We start from the raw sequence: 10,782 nt of genomic DNA on the forward strand, positions 1-10,782 counted from the left end.
CTGTAATGTCCGATTCGATCTTGTCAGGCAAAATTTCATCAAGAAGTCATAAATTGACCAAGGGCGAGTTAATAGGATAAGACAACATCAAAGACTCTTGGTTGGCTTTATAGCTTCATGCTGAGCGGTGTTAAAAGCAAAATTAAGCCACGGGACGGAAATAAAGAAGCCTCGTCCGTACTCTTTGGCGATAGACTAATACTTTTACAAACCTTAAATACAGATGGCCTAACTCTTCTCCTCCTAACAAAACGTGTCCTCGGCATCGTGCGGCTGCTCGTACGGCTGTACATGCAGCTGCTCAATGACGTCACTAGTCGCGCGCAAGCTATTTATACCCTACAAGGTCGCGCGATGACGTCATACATGTAGCTCAACTTGATTCTCTGCGGCTGGGTACAGTTAAAACTAGTACCCAACCGACTGTAGGCAACCCGCAACAACTCATTCAAAATCACAGAGGTGCCTCACACTGAGAGCATCCCAGAGTGCCCCAGAGGGCTACAACACTAAGAAGAATCGCTTCTCGGCTTTTGACAAGATCAATGTGTAGTATATCTTTAAATCAAAGAACATAAATGATATTAAAAATTGTGATTTATTGAAGTCAAAGATTACAATAATAAAACATTACATCACCCTGAACTTCACAATCGTTACCTAAAGAACCTCCAGTTTTACACCATACATATACATGTTCAGAACTCTCTATTTTACGACATACATGGCTCCTTAAAACTAAGGGTTCATCACTTGAAAGATAACTTCCTCCATATGCACTATTCGACTGATGAATAACATTAAACGTCTTTCAGGCAATAACATCTCTGGTTGGAAATGAATCCAAAGAACTCCTCTTCGCATCACTAGTACGTACAAACGCAATAGTAATCCAACTGTTACCAGTTCCCTGTACAGTCATACTCAAAGAAAATCTGGCAACTTTTTCTCGGCCTTAGCATAGGAGATGATAAGTTAAGATTTAAGGTTTCTATTAATCCTCTCTTCAGACGTTCCCTGGGGATAATAAGGAGTAGTTTTAACATGCGGAATGTCATTTTGAAAACAAAATCTTCTGAACTGCTTAGAGACAAATACGGGCACATTGTCATTAACCAAGCTCTTACGTGGACCGAAAGCAGAAAATGTCTTAGACAGATGTTGAATGGTCACTCCCCGACTAGGAAACAACCAAGTACAATGGTTAAATGCATCTACTACCACAAGAAAATAACGCTACCTGTTCCTAGTACAAAGGAGGAGACCTACTTAATCAATATAATTTTTGTCCATGGGGCCATACCATGTTGAATACACTGGTTCTCGTCCGATCACCGAAGTTAAGCAACATAGGGCCCGGATAGTACTTGGATGGGTGACCGCCTGGGAACACTGGGTGCTGTTGGCTATAATTTGTTCGAGTATCATGTCTTTTCTGGAAACCCAGAATCTACTCTGTAGGAATCAACATGGATTCCGGAAACAGCGATCGTGTGAGACCCAACTCGTGTAATTTGTTCATGAGACCCATAAAATATTAGATACAGGCTTCCAGGTAGATGCCATTTTTCTTGACTTCCGGAAGGCGTTCAATACAGTTCCGCACTGTCGCCTGATAAACAAAGTAAGAGCCTACGGAATGTCAGACCAGTTGCGTGGCTGGACTGAAGAGTTTTTAGCAAACAGAATACAGCATGTTGTTCTCAATGGAGAGATGTCCACAGACGTTAGAGTAACCTCTTGCGTGCCACAGGGGAGTGTTATGGGACCATTGCTTTTCACAAGTTATATAAATGACCTAGTAGATAGTGTCGGAAGTTCCATGCGGCTTTTCGCGGATGATGCTATAGTATACAGAGAAGTTGCAGCATTAGAAAATTGCAGCGAAATGCAGGAAGATCTGCAGCTGATAGGCACTTGGTGCAGTGCCAACTGACCCTTAATATAGACAAATGTAATGTATTGCGAATACAGAGAAAGAAGGATCCTTTACTGTATTATTATATGATAGTGGAACAAACACTGGTAACAGTTATTTCTGTAAAATGTCTGGGAGTATGGGTACGGAACGATTTGCAGTGTAATGATCATATAAAATTAATTGATGGTACGGCGGGTGCCAGGTTGAAATTCATTGGGAGAGTCCTTAGAAAATGTAGTCCATCAACAAAGAGGTGGCTTACAAAACACACGTTCGAAATATACTTGCGTATTGCTCATCAGTGTGGGATCCATACCAGGTCGGGTTGACAGAGGAGATAGAGAAGATCCAAAGAAGAGTGGCGTATTTTGTCACAGGGTTATTTGGTAAGCGTGATAGTGTTACGGAGATGTTTAGCAAACTCAAGTGGCAGACTCTGCAAGAGAGGCGCTCTGCATCGCGGTGTAACTTGCTGTCCAGGTTTCGAGAGGGTGCGTTTCTGGATGAGGTATCGAATACATTTCTTCCCCCTACTTATACCTCCCGAGGAGATCATGAATGTAAAATTAGAGAGATTCGAGCACGCACGGAGGCTTTCCGGCAGTCGTTCTTCCCGCGAACCACACGCGACTGGAACAGGAAAGGGAGGAAATGACAGTGGCACGTAAAGTGCCCTCTGCCACACACCGTTGGGTGGCTTGCGGAGTATAAATGTAGATGTAGATGTAGGGGCGGTCTTCGCCAGTAGATTGCAAAAAATGCATCTGAGAAGTGGGCTTAGGCTTAGCTATTTTGCATTTCCGCACTCCCCCAACAAACGCCGAACATCCTTATACAAGGAAGCTAGGTAACAATAGTTTTATATAGTCCCAAGTGGCCCCCTATAACGGAGTTATGAAAATAATGAAACACAGCAGGTACTAACTCACTAGGGAGATATATCCTTGCCTTCGCTATCCCTAGAACAAACAATGCCCTTGCTCAGAACAAAATCGTTTACCTGCTCTAACTCTTGTAAGTGACATTTAATAGCTGAATAATTGGGTCTTGGTCTTCCTTAAGGTTAAGATCAGCAAATAACTGTGAAACTTTCGTAAGTACGGCTTCTGTATGCTCGACTTCATGAACAACATCCCCTGGCTCAGTATGGTCACGTTCTTGGAACATTCTGCTAAGGGCATCGTCAACTTGTTTGTCAGAGCCTTTGATGTGCCTAACCGTGAACTTAAATGCAGATGTGAAGACAGCTCGACGGGCGATCTTTCCCATTTTTCTGGGTCGCCACAGAACAGAGCTTAATGTCTGATCATCTGTTTCAAGCTGAAACTCCCTACGCTCTAAATAAAATTTGAACTTCTCTAGGGAGTGTGAAGAGAACAATGAGAGCTTCCTGTTCATATACCAAATATTTTAATTCGGCAGGTGATAATCAAAAAATGCTTCATATGGCTCTGAGCACTACGGGACTTAACTTCTGAGGTCATCAGTCCCCTAGAACTTAGAACTACTTAAACCTAACTAACCTAAGAACATCACATACATCCATGCCCGAGGCAGGATTCGAACCTGCGACCGTAGCGGTCGCGCGGTTCCAGACTGTAGCGCCTAGAACCGCTCGGCCACCCCGGCCAGCGAGGTGATAATCCTCTCGAGGCAAAAGCTATAGGACATCTTTGCCCCCCAAACTCCTGAAACGTACAGCTGCCACACCGGAGCTCGAAGCATCGGTTTGAACAATAAAGGGAAGTTCAAAATTAGGAATTCCTAAAATGAGAGGGTTAGCCAGGGCTTCCTTAACAGCTTCAAAGGAGGCTTGTTGGCTTCCACCCCAAATGAAGACTTCTCCTTTCTTACGTAACTTATTTAGGGGAGCGTCTAGCTGAGCAAAATTTGGGACGAATTTCCGAAAAAAATTGCCCATGTCAATAAATCTGACTACACCCTTCTTATTCTTAGGTGGTGGAAAGTTATGTAGGTCACGCGTACACTCTTGATCTATTCTGATTCCATCAGCCAAAACTAAATGACACAAAAAGGACACCTGCGATCTAGCTAAGTTGATCTTGGACTGTTGGACCATAAGTCCTACCTCTATAATATGAAGTAACATTTGCTGAGGATGAACCAAATTTTCATCTTAGCTCGCACTGTAGCCACAACATCATCCAGGTAGTTGAAGACGTACTTAAATTTAATGTCTCCGAGCAGATTACCTAACAAGTGAGACAATACCACAGCCATGGTGGAAAGCCCGAATGCAATACATAGTTGCTGTCCTCAATTACGAGTATCTGACAATAACCTTGGCTCAGATCTAAAACAGGGCCATGATAACCCCAGGAAACTAAGTTTTTCCCCACACTTCAGTTATTAGAGGGAACATTTGCCCATGGACTGCATGACATCCCCAATCGGAAGACACAAGGAGGGGAACTTGCGAATGGTGTGAAAATTGAGATACCATTGACAATCAAGCAAGGAAAAGTTACTACAAGAGTCAAGAAGAGCACAAACATAGTCTTGCATCGCTGGTCTAATATGGGTGCACTGTTTAGGAGGTTTAGGGGCATTACCCACACCTGTGTTCTTCTGGCATCAGCTGCTTGGATGCGGACCCCACTTGGCTGTGTAATCTTGCACAAAAGGCCCTGGATTACCACAATGATAACAATTCCTGACTTTAGGTTGAATCTAAGGAACTCTTTCAAAACTCTCAAGACTTCTGGCAAACACTAGGATAGACATTCCTGGTTTTGTCATATCATTCATTGGCCAACTGCATTTCTTCAACAAAGACAAGCAAATGATCTAGCTCAGCCAGAGAACAGGTTTGATGGGAAAGGTAATGTGCAGACAGCCCTCCAATTTCATCCCCCACAAGAACATTATGAACAATGTGTAACTCCATGAGCTCTAAGGTGGTCACAGCAGTGCAAACCCTCTCAATATAATCAGCAAAGTTCTCGTCAATAGACTGTACATGCCAAAAATATTCATTCTCCAGTTCTCTTTTAATTCAAGGGAGTAATTTAAGGTGTATCTTCTTTTCCTGAGTGAACTTAATGAAGCTTGATTTGAAAGTACCTCGGAAAAAAACCCTGGTTAACAACCCCCTAGTTAATGGATGTAACAACTCCATAATAATTTTTTTGAGATGCCTAGCGTGTCTGCATGATGTTCAGACTGGACTGTTAACCACAAAAACTCTCAAGCTGGATAAGTTGTTCTACTCAGTGACCCTTCTCAGTAGCTCAACCAGAGGATTCAGTAATTTAGCATACTCTTTACCAACATACCTACTTGTCAGTAATTCTACGACATCAGTGGTACTCTGTAAAACCTGTCTAGTAATTCCACACTGATCCTGAATAGCCCTTCCTCCCTCTTCTAATCAAAGAAGACTAACCTTAACTTGCAACTCTTTAATTTGGCTAAACATTTGTTCCACTGAACTACCCTGCTCAGCTGTTAGCTCTTATTGCTTTAAGTCAGACATTTCGTTACTCCAATGCACCAATTGTGTTTGCACCCAACATCACTGTCTACACGTAGGTTGATTGTGGTTAAGAAAGGCAATATTTTGAGCAATAGCTAATAGGGGTGAAGAGTAAAAAATAATAGTTGAATCTACCTCACCAATGTTGTCAGGGGCAATGTTCTCTGGGTGTTCGGTTACCCGGTCACTTATTTTTAACTCATATTCAAGTTGCTCGAGGTGAAGTGGAGCTATTCCAGGACATGCCTGAGCCTCCATGGTGCAATAAAATCTACCTGAACCAGTGCAATGATTAATACAAATTTTGATAAAATAAAATAAAAGCAGTGAATGAAGGTGTTTAGGCAAAAAAATTTCACCTGACCAGAGCGCAACCACACTCTGAGTAAACCAGTTGAAATGGTGATAATTATGGCCTCTTAATTCAGCCATGGTGGGAAACCAGGAAGGACTCTTATCAGTGGGGATTTTACATACTTCATTAACTCATGGAGAACAAATTTATTCTATATATTTTCAGTCACATAGCAGCAAATTAAGTTTTTATTTAGATTTTTAATTAATTAAATTTAAAGTTAACTTTAACCCCAGATGACCTAATATTCGTTAAGGCAAGACATGCCCTATATAAGACACAAAAGTTATGAGGGTAAAGCCTTAATAAAATCAAACATAAATCTAAACAGTACCAAAACAAATCAGAATGGTCTTAATTACCAAATGTGGAGGAAAAAAAAAACATTATTTAAACTTAACTGGTTAAAAACCTGAACATACTTAAAACAACGGGAAAAAAAAATTAATACCAACATCTAGGCAAGATAATTTTATACCCAGAAACACACATCAATTGAAGATTTAACATTTTTTCCAATAAGACAAGAATAATTCAGTTACAACAGTTTAAGGTATATGATGGGATTCCAATGCACATCGAAATTTTTAAGGTGAAGACCACTAGCTAATGGATAAAAATTGAGAATTATTCCAAGTCTAAACTTAACTTGAACAAGAACATTAAGCAGTGGAGCTGCAGCTGGAGAAACAGTATGAAAGACATCCAGCAGTGAGAGCTGCAGAGTGTATGCACTCCAAATGACATAAAAAGCCAGCTAAGTGGCCCAACGAGCTGTGAGTAAGTGGGATCCAATCCTGGGTAACATGTACCAGTAATGGAGTACAAGAGATTATTAACAACAGTTTCAAGAAGTGCAAATAATTTTAATTAGACAGAATTCCAACACAGAGCCATGCATCAAATATATAACTCTTAGGTTAGAATTAATTAATCTGAACTCTTACCCAAAACCATGACAACTTAACTACTTTCTAATAAGTTAATGAAAGATTTAAGAAACCGGCTGCAAATATTTTAAAAAAATAATTTCAGCAATAAGATAGTAATGTGAGAAATTTTCCTTTATAGCAAACCATTAAAACAGCCATAAGGACACTCACATGACATCCAAAGCTCATCAGTACACACATTAGTCCATAGCATTCAGAGAGAACAAGTGCATCCTGGAACAGACCAAAATTTATCTGAGCAACTTAAATAGAACAGATGGACTATATAATTTTATTAGACAAAAAAAAAAAAAGAAAAAAAAAAGAAAATTGTCTCTGAGCACTATGGGACTTAACTTCTGAGGTCATCAGTCCCCTTTTTATTAGACAGTACAGCCCTTTACCATTAGCTTCAAAGAAATCAGAACAAGAAAAGCAGACTATACATAGGCCAATAAAATAGCAAAGCAGATTCACATTCTGATTTGAATAGTTAATCATCCATGGTAACCGGTAATACTAAACATTTCACTGCACCTCCAATTGAAAATTACATGACCAATCATTTACTTTAAAAATCAGAAGAATTAAGGAAATGTGGACAAGAACAGGTAAAGCATTTACTAATGCACACCACCAACCTTCAAAATAAGCTTTTTTTTTTTGGAACACGGCACTTTACACTGGCTAAAGGTTCACAAGCACCATGGATACATACAGTTTGGACATAAAACAAGTTATGATGAGATATCAGCCTATGAACTAGTCTAAAATGTCTACCAGGTCTTGCTGTTTGGTGGGTTTGTGCTTGGCTACTACAGGGCCCTAGCCTTTGCAGCATCTTTTCTTTTCTGTGCTGCATGTCTATTCTTTTGCTATCCTTTTTCCCCTCCCTTGGGGAACATGTCTGTGGAGTTTCTGGGAATGTTCTGCACTGTCTGTAGCTGACATATGAACAATCTCACCACTGTTTTTTGTTTCTTTTTCATTTCTTCATTCACCTTCTCATATCCTTCCTCTGCTTTGGCGTTTGAGGATCATCTTTTTTCTTCTTCCTCCCTGTGTCCTCCTGAAGGCTTGCCCACACATCTGATGTGTAACAGGTGACTGGCTAACGCTTAATCCCCAGTCCTGGGCCAACAGGTAGGGTTTGCATGGTACAGGCCGGGCCCAGGGAGGAGCGATTGCCTGAGCTGCTACCTTACCAAATTGCCAGTTGGTCACTCTCTCAGGTGTTTGGGAGGTGTGACCTGAGGTGTGAACAGTGACCTAAGGTGGTGCGGCCCCTTGTGAAGTTGGTAGGAGCGCGCCATTGGAGATGTTGACAATCATGGTGGATTTCCTCCTAATGAGCTAATCATCATCTTTGCAGTTCACATCTACCAAATGTAAATGGAATGAAGCTTCCAATTCAAAGACCCTCCCAGCTGCACCACGGTTCCTCGTGGTTTCACATACAGAAGATAATCAATCCTTTGCAACGGCAGATTTGTTTATTATTCAGAAAGGTGTTGATGCAGCTGCCAACACTTCGAAATTCTGCTCTCGTTTATGGAGTGGTATTTTGCTTTTGGAGACTACTTCTGATTCTTGAGCACAACAACTGCTTGCTACTTCACTTCTCAATGGCTATCCTGTTGGTGTCGAGGCCCATAGAACTCTGATTCTTCCCACGGTGTTATTTACACTAGGCTGCTCGATGGCATGACTGAGGCTGAAATTCAAACTTACATCTCTGAGCAGGGTGTCACTGCCATCCATCGGGTTATGAAAAAGGTAGATGCTTCCTTAGTGCTGACAAGCACTCTTTTTCTCACCTCTGATAGAATGGTGCTTCCGTCCAAGATCAAAGCAGGCTATGAAGTTATCACTGTCCGACTGTACGTTGTAAACCCAATGTGCTGCTACCAGTGCCATTGTTTCAACCACACTCAAATGTCTTGTCGACACGTGGCGAAATGAGTAACTTGTGGTAGGGATGCGCACGAGGGTGATAGTCCACCTCCTTCTCCCCACTGTATCAACTGCAATGGTGAACTGCTGCTTCCTCTCGAGAATGTCCTGTGTATCTCAATGAGTGGGCTGTCCAGGAGATCTGGGTAAAGGCAAAAACACCTTACCCTTCACTTGCAAGTTACTGGCTAGTTGCAAACCCTGCATTCCACTGTCTGGCACTTATAGTACTGTTCTTGCTACATCTCATTCCATGAAGGACACAGCCACACAGACGTGCGACCTCAAATTCAGCCCTGAGGTTGTGAAATCACCCAGTGTCATGGTAGCATCGTCGTCCCCTCGTCCGGCTGTGCAACAAGCAACCAAACTCTCGCCTCACAGGGCGAAGTTATCAGCTACACAACAGGCAGGCCAGAAATGAAGGAGTACTCCAATGAAGATTTCCAATATCTGTCCACCAAACCAACACCTGAGTCTTCCTCTGCCAACTGGAAAGGCTCAAAGAAGACCAACAAACACAAACAGTCTTCTCCTTTGCTGATTCGAAAAGCCTCTTCGATTGTGTTGCCATGTGATACCCTCACTCGCGCAGCCTCCGTGTCGCTGGTGTGCACCATCAACTGTTTTCTGTGTTGGACTCCGTAATCCAACAGCAGAAGAAAGCATAGAGCAGGATCCTCCTGCCTCTGTGCCTTGTAGCAGCAAGTCTTTGCGGGCTGGCACTCAGCGGCCACCGAGGTGACACCCCTTCATTTTTTCCTCATCATGACTCTCCTCCAATGGAACATTCACTCCGCTCAGGAAGTGGTTGTTGTGTTGTCCTAATCATCAACATTTTATCCCCATTGATGCGCAAGTCGCCGAAGTGCCATCAAATTGAAAGACTTGCACCTGACGAATGGTCTACCCGATGGGAGGCCCTAGTCACATGACATTTACATTTTACCTAGGCTTCTTGCATCGGAAAAGAGTGGAGGAGGCTTGGGTGATACCCTTCTTTTCTCAGAATCATGAGTGTTACAATGCCACCTTTACTATGAGGGAGCTAGATCATGCTCTCATTTCATACCGATCCTCTGCACCAGAGCCAGATGCTGTTCACATTCAGACGTTGCAGCAACATACTCTTGCGGGCAAGCACTTTCTGCTTGATACATACAACCACATCTGAGCATAGGGCATCTTTCCGAGATGCATGCATAAAGCCACTGTCGAGTTTCCAATATGGTGAAGAACATTTAATTTTTAGTTCTGGACCTCTGTTTCTCTATGGTATATTTTATAGACCTTTCCCCATGTCCCTGTTTTTAGTTGTCTTATCTTCCGTCAGTTGGGACTGACATATAGTAATATTTAACTCTTCTTTTTGTCTTCATGTTTCACAGTTTTGACATAGGCACATATAACACTACGTTTTTTTTTTTTTTTTTTTTTTTTTACACCTTAAAACAAAACAAACAAACAAACATATCTTGCAATCACACTGCCCTTTGAATACCATGGTGACATGGGTGTCCATGCCCAACAAACAGAAGGAAAGCAGACCGAAATGACAGTGAACACTGCCCTGACAGCTTGGCACAATTCTGATAGATCAGAGCATAAGCCACATCAGTACTTGATAACTTACTTGGGGTAACATGACCCCAATATTGGTTACCTGCCAACAGCTAAGACCATAGTGAAGAGGCTCCATAGGCTCCATAGAAAGCTCATTACAGATTCATTCCTCAACTCATACGGCCCACCAAACCAACCACCATGCACAGAGCCACCACACCAGTGGCACTCCAACGGCAACATGTTAGTCAACGATCAAAAGAATAATGATGTCGATATATTGCAAGAAAGCTGCCACGGCTCGACAGTGTAATACATAGCCCTAAAATTAATTATGCCAATCAAAATTAAGTTATGTCATGTGCAGAGTACATAACTAAAATTTATTAACTTTATCTCATTCCCCCTGAGCAGAGGGGAGAGAGATGGGTATCAACCAGCACAGCTGAGTACTGCATTATCAGCAGTGGAAGGTCATAGGACAGTGGGTGACTTATGTAATATTTAAAGGAAAAGCAGCTATGATTGGATATCGAGAACATGTGTTTCCTACAGACCATGA

General features: G+C 42.0%; 1 non-coding gene across 1 annotated transcript; it reads left to right on the top strand.

The window, feature by feature from the left end:
* The first annotated feature begins 1,289 nt into the window (after nucleotides 1-1,289).
* On the top strand, nucleotides 1,290-1,407 carry LOC126163982 (5S ribosomal RNA). The gene has a single exon (XR_007535400.1). It is a non-coding gene; the product is annotated as a 5S ribosomal RNA (ribosomal RNA).
* The last annotated feature ends 9,375 nt before the right edge of the window (nucleotides 1,408-10,782 follow it).

Source organism: Schistocerca cancellata, chromosome 2 (assembly GCF_023864275.1).
Source record: "Schistocerca cancellata isolate TAMUIC-IGC-003103 chromosome 2, iqSchCanc2.1, whole genome shotgun sequence".
Classification (NCBI taxonomy): Eukaryota; Metazoa; Arthropoda; class Insecta; order Orthoptera; family Acrididae; genus Schistocerca; species Schistocerca cancellata.